We start from the raw sequence: 7,193 nt of genomic DNA on the forward strand, positions 1-7,193 counted from the left end.
ACAAAAACATAAAGTGCCAGAGGACTAGTGGATGGCTAAATAATTCCTAAATTGCGGGAGAGGGACAGAATGTTTGCAGGGAATATAGACCAGGGAATTATAAGCGTTGGGAGGAAAAATAATGGAATCCTTTGTTAAAGTTGAGAACAAAAGAATATCTAGAAATGAGAATAATAATGAAAATGAAATGAAATGAAATGAAAATCGCTTATTGTCACGAGTAGGCTTCAATTAAGTTACTGTGAAAATCCCCAGTCGCCACATTCCGGCACCTGTCCGGGGAGGCTGGTACGGGAATCGAACCGTGCATGGATTTCAAGAGGTGAAAACTTTCTTGAACAAGCTTATTGATTTCTTGGAGAAGGAAACAGAGAATGTAGACACTGGTAATACAGTAGATGTAATTTATCTGGATTTTCAAAAGTCCTTTGATAAATTGGCCCAAATTAGACTCATAAATAAGGTTAGAAAACATGGAACCAGGAGACAAGTAGCAGAGTGAGTCGCTAGCTATTTTCAAGACAGAGCCCAGGAAGTAGAGGGTAGTTATTCAGAGTGGCCGGAGGTGGGAAGCGTTGTTCCACAGGATTAGTGCCAGGACCATTAACATTCACAGGAATATCAACAATATGGACTTCAGAATCAAAAACACAATTCCTAAATTTGGGATAGAACATAGAACAGCACAGCACAGAACAGGCCCTTCGGCCCTCGATGTTGTGCCGAGCAATGATCACCCTACTCAAACCCACGTATCTACCCTAAACCCGTAACCCAACAAGGGGGGGGGGTGAGTTGTGGTTAGTCGATGACATGATGACACCCGATGACATCGGGTGGGGGAGTTGTGGTTAGTCAATTCTGACTTACAGGAGGACATTGAGAAACGTGCAAAATGGGCAATTTAATTTGCAAATGAAATTCAATACAGATAAACACGAGGTAGTACATTTTGATCGGACGAACAGGGAAGTTACTTATTATTCGCAAGGTTCAAAAGGGATCTTGAAATACAAATACATCAATCGCTAAAAGTTGTCCTACAGGCAAGCAGGGCCAGAAAAAGGCAAATCAAGACTGGGCTTTATTTTTAGAGGGATGGCATTGAAAAGCAGGGAATTTACGCTAAACCTGTATCATATCTTGGGCGGAGTTCTGTTATAAAAATCATAACAGATTTTGATGGATGGAACGAAAGCAAATACTTTGAATGCTGGAAATCTGAAACAAAAAAATAAAATCTCAGCAGGTCTGGCAGCATCTGTGGAGAAACGGAGTTCACCTTTCGAGTCTTTATAACTCTTCTTCAGAGTTAAAGAGAGGGAGAAATGTGCTGATTATAAACTGTATAGGAGGGGGTGGAGCAGAGTAGAAGGTCAGTGATTGGCGGGACCTGGAGAGATTGCAACAAAGATGTGTACAGGGCAGGGGATTGGGCCTAGGTAGGGTGGTCTTTCAGAGGACCGGTGCAGACTCGATGGGCCGAATAGCCTCTTTGGTTTTGGATTAGTATGTTGTCACATGTACCGAGGTACAGTGAAAAGTATTGTTCTGCAGTCCAGACAGATCATTACATGCATGAAAAAAAGCGTAGGACATACATAAATACACAATGTAAATACATAGGCACAGGCAGCGGGTGAAGCATACGGAGTGTAGTACTACTCAGTAGAGAAGATGTGTGGAGAGATCAGTTCAGTCCATAAGAGGGTCGTTTAGGAGTCTGGTAACAGTGGGGAAGAAGAAGTTTTTGAACCTGTTATGCGTGTTCTCAGACTTTTGTATCTCCTGCCCAATGGAAGAAGTTGGAAGAGTGAGTAAGCCGGGTGGGAGGGGTCTTTGATTATGCTGCCCGCTTTCCCAATGCAGAGGGAGATGTAGACAGAGTCAATGCATAGGAGGGGGTTCGCGTGATAGACTGGGCTGCATTCACGACTCTCTGTAGTTTCTTGGGCCGAGCAGTTGCCATACCAGGCTGTGATGCAGCCAGATAGGATGCTTTCTATGGTGCATCTGTAAAGGTGAGAGTTAATGTGAACATGCCGAATTTCGTTAGTTTCCTGAGGAAGTATAGGCGCTGTTGTGCTTCCTTGATGGTAGCGTTGACGTGGATGGACCAGGACAGATTGTTGGAGGTGTGCACCCCTAGGAATATGAAACTGCTAACCATCTCCACCTCGGCCCCGTTGATGCTGACAGGGGTGTGTACAGTACTTTGCTCCTGAAGTTAATGACCAGCTCTTTAGTTTTGCTGACATTGAGGGAGAGATTGTTGCTGTTACTCCATGTCACTAGGTTCTCTATCTCCGTCCTGTATTCTGACTCATCGTTGTTCAAGATCTGACCTATTGTGGTCGTGTCATCAGCAAATTTGCAGATGGAGTTGGAGCCAAATTTTGCCACACAGACGTGTATGTATCTGGAGTAGAGTAGAGTGCAAAGTACGCATCCTTGCAGGGCCCAGTATTGAGGACTATCGTGGAGGAGGCGTTGTTGTTTATCCTTACTGATTGTGATCTATGGGTCAGGAAGTCGAGGATCCAGGTGCAGAGGGAGGAGCCAAGTCCTCGGTTTTAGAGTTTTGATATGAGTTTGCTGGGATTATGGTGTCGAAGGCGGAGCTGTAGTCAATGAATAGGAGTCTGACATAGGAGTCCTTGTTGTCAAGATGCTCTCGGGATGAGTGTAAGCTAAGGAAATGGCATCTGTTGTGGACCGGTTGCAGCGGTATGCAAATTACAGTGGATCAAGGCGTTCTGGGAGTATGGAGTTCACATAGAATTCACATAGAATTTACAGTGCAGAAGGAGGCCATTCGGCCCATCGAGTCTGCACCGGCTTTTGGAAAGAGCACCCTACCCAAGGTCAACACCTCCACCCTATCCCATAATCCAGTAACCCCACCCAACACTAAGGGCAATTTGGATCCTAAGGGCAATTTATCATGGCCAATTCAACTAACCTGCACATCTTTGGACTGTGGGAGGAAACCGGAGCACCCGGAGGAAACACACGCACACACGGGGAGGATGTGCAGACTCCACACAGACAGTGACCCAAGCCAGGAATCGAACCTGGGACCCTGGAGCTGTGAAGCATTTGTGCTAACCACTATGCTACCGTGCTGCCCTTGATATGCTTCATGACCAACCTCTTGAAGCACTTCATAATGATCAATGTCAAGGCCACCTATGGTAGTCGCTGAGGCACGTTGTCTGGTTTTCTTTGGCACTGGTATGCTGGTGGTCTTCTTGAAGAAGTTCGGAACCTCGGAATGGAGTAGGGAGAGGATGAAAATTTTCCATGAACACATCCTCCAGCTGGTCCGTGCAGGATCTGACTGCACGACCAGGGACTCAGTTAGGACCCATCGCTTTCTGAGGGTTCACTTTTAAGAAGGCCAATCTGACTTCGGAAGCTGTGACGGTGGGCATGGGTGTGTCTGAGGCTGACAATGGTTCCCTGCTCGAACCGAGCATAGAATGCATTGAGTTCGTCGGGGAGGGGTGGGCTGCTGCCGGAGATTCTACTCAGCTTTGCTTTGTAACCCGTTATGTTGTTTAAGCCTTGCCACAACTGACAAGAGTCCGTATCGTTAGCATGTGACTCTAGCTTAGTCTGATATTGTCTCTTGGCAACCCTGGTGGCTTTGCGGATGTCATATCTGGGTTTCTTGTATAGGTCAAGGCTGCCTGACTTGAACACCTTAGACCTGGCCTTCAGTAGGGAGTCAATCTTTCTGTACTGTAGGGATTCTATGATTCTAGATCACGAGGCAGAGGAAGCTTTACTGACAGGAGGAGGTGATAGCAGTGGCATAAAGGTCAGATATCTGAATGTATTAATGGGAAAATAGAAGTCAGTGGTCAGTGAAAACAAAACTAAAGAACAAGTGACAGATGGCCGGGTGGGGGAGGAGATGTTTGCGTTGCGGCAAAAATGGTTTGGATATAAAATAAAAAGGTCAAGTTGGGGGAGAAAGGTCACAGTCTGAAGTTGTTGGACTCAATGTTGAGACCCGGGGGCTGCAACCTGCCCAATCGGCAGATGGGAAGCTGCTCCCCCAGTTTATGCCGGGATTCACTGGAACATTGCAGCAGGCCGAGGAGGGACATGAGAGCCAGGTGCTGAGTTCAAGTAGCAAGTGAGCGGAGGGTTGGGTCCTGTTTGTGGACTGAGCAAAGGTGTTCTGTGAAGCGGTCACCCAGTCTGCGTTTAGCTTCCTCAATGTAGAGGAGGGCGTATTGGGAGCACAGGGCTAAATTGCTGGCTTTGAAAGCAGACCAAGGCAGGCCAGCAGCGCAGGTTCAATTCCCGTACCAGCCTCCCCAAACAGGCGCCGGAATGTTACGACTTTTCACACTAACTTCATTTGAAGCCTACTTGTGACAATAAACAATTTTCATTTCATATAGTGGATCAAATTGAAGGAGGTGCAAGTGAAATGCTGCTTCACCTGGAAGAAGTATTTGGGGCCTTGAACAATAAGGAGGGAGGAGGTAAAGGGGCAGCAGTTGCACCTTCTGTGATTGCAAGGAAATGGTCTGAGGTGTGGAGGGTGATAGACGGGACACAGCGAGAATGTGGGAAAGAGCAGAACTCGAGGTCATCGGTATAAGATAGTCTCCAAGAAACCCAATCGGAAGTTCAGAAGAAACTTTGTTAGGTCGAGTGCTGGATCGCACTGTCGCAGTTTTGGTTGAAGCGAGTGGTCTGGATTCATTCGAGAGGAAGCTAGACAAACATTAGAGAGAGAATCTAATGGATGGATACAACAATAGATTTAGATGGCGAAATAGGAGCATAAACACCTGAACAGGTTTCTGTGCTGTACATCCTGTGTAATCCTCAACATTAATCTCTGGTCCCTTTGTCATTCACCTTAAATCCGAGACCTCTGGTTCTCAGCCTTGCATCCAATGAGACGGTTTCTTCTATCCGCTCTATTCAGACTCCTCTTGATTTTCTGTCAATCTTCTCTTCACCCAGGAGAACCCCCCCTCCCAGCTTCTCCAATATTCCAGGTAACCAAAGTCTCTCGTCCCTGGAACCATTCTTCCAAATCTTTGCTGGAACCTCTCTAATGCCGTCACTTCCTTCCTAAATTATGGTTCCCAGTACTGGGCACAGTATCCTGCTGAGGCTGAGCAAGTGTTTTGTAATAACTTCCCTGCTTCTGTACTCTCTGCATTTACTGATAAAGTCCAGGATCATTTAGACCTTTTTCGTCACTTTCTCAACCTGTCCCAATTAGGTTTTTACTCTTACCCGATGCAGTATCAAAACACGGAATTTACATCCCTGGGACCGGCTTGTTAGTTTGCAATTTAAGGCAGTATTTTTGAATGAATTGCAAGAATGCATGCTAAATATTGTTATGGGCCAGGGTTTAGAGAACCCCAAAGTGTATCATGGAGTTCACCTGATCCACAACTTTTAATAGATTGTGGTTATGGGGAGCACACGGCCCACTCTACAGGCGTGGTACAGCAGAAATGGAAAAGTATTTTTTAAAGCAAAACAATGTTTATTCTACAAACTCAAGTTATCCTTTTTAAAACATACAGTGAATATCTCAGCAACCATCAATTCAAATACAACCCCCAAAGAATCCAACACTAAGTAATCCTTAATAACTTCCAAAACAACATCCAGAAGACAAAAGAAACAACTTTTAACAGAAGCACATCAGGTTTACATTCACTACTGAGAATAATTCTGAATTCACCAAATGATCAAGAGATAGGGCGTGATTCTCCGTCCCCCACGTCGGGTGGGAGAATAGCGGGAGGGCCTCCCGACATTTTTCACGCCCTCCCGCTATTCTCCCCCCCCCCCACGAATCGCCGCTCGCCGTTTTTTACGGCGAGCGGCGATTCTCCGAGGCCGATGGGCTGAGCGGCCGGGCCTTCACGCCCGTTTCAACGCGGCAGCAAACACGCCTGCTCGCTGCCATTGTGAAACGGGTGCCAGATGCCCGTTTGGGGCATCTGGGGAGCCGATTGGCACGGCAGTACCATGGCAGTGCCAAGGGGGCATAGGCCCGCGATCGGTGGGCACCGATCACGGGCCGTGCGTCCGTAACGTACGCACTCTTTTCCCTCCGCTGCCCCGCAAGATCAAGCCGCCACATCTTGCGGGGCAGCTGAGGGAAAAGACGCCAACTGCACATGTGCGGGTTGGCGTTGTCCAACCTGCACATGCGCGGCTGATGTCATCGGCCGCGTCAGCCGGCGTGACGCTTGACGTGTGGCCTTGACGACCGTCGTCAAGGCCGTGCCGCCGTGACGCACTGGGCTGCGCTCCCAGCCCCGCCCGGGGGGGGAGAATCGGCCCCGGAAGTGGGCGTGAAGGCTGCCGTGGGTCACGGCCTGTCCCACGGCAGCCTTTACGATTCTCCGCATTTGCGGAGAATCTCGCCCACAGTCTTTTCATGGCAGAGAGAACAGCAGTACACCTGCTTTGTCTGGCTTCAGCTCCAACACTGAAACAAAACAAAACAAAACATAGACATACCCAAGCTTTTCTCAAAGTGAAACTAAAAAGCAGAGCCAGAGCCCAGCTCCACCCACACTCTGACATCACCGCAGCCAGAGCTCAGGTCCACCCACACTCTGACATCACTGCAGTAACATGAGCAGCCAAACATTTCTTAAAGTGACATTCTCATGACAATATGCATGTGTCCAGGTATACCTGGGCTATTTGTTGCAGTGAGCTTTTATTAGCATAGTAATCATAATAATATTTATTAGTGTCACAAGTAGGCTCACATTAACACTGCAATGAAGTTACTGTGAAAAGCCCCTAGTCGCCACATTCCGGCGCCTGTTCAGGTACACTGAGGGAGAATTCGGAATATCCAATTCACCTGACAAGTACGTCGTTCAGAACTTGTGGGAAGAAACTGTAGCACCCGGAGGAAACCCACGCAGACACGTGGAGAACATGCAGACTCCACACAGAGAGTAACCGAGCCGGGAATCGAACCCGGGTCCCTGACGCCGTGAAGCAACAGTGCTAATCACTGCGCTACCGTGCTGCCCATTGCAGAATCACAGAATCGTTACAGTGCAGAAGGAGGCCATTTGGCCCACTGTGTCTGCACCGGCACTCCATCATGACTTAGAACCATTCGCCCTGCTTTTTCCCTGTACCCGTGCACATTGTTTATATTCAAGTAGTCTTCTAAT

Source organism: Scyliorhinus canicula, chromosome 1 (assembly GCF_902713615.1).
Source record: "Scyliorhinus canicula chromosome 1, sScyCan1.1, whole genome shotgun sequence".
Lineage (NCBI taxonomy): Eukaryota > Metazoa > Chordata > Chondrichthyes > Carcharhiniformes > Scyliorhinidae > Scyliorhinus > Scyliorhinus canicula.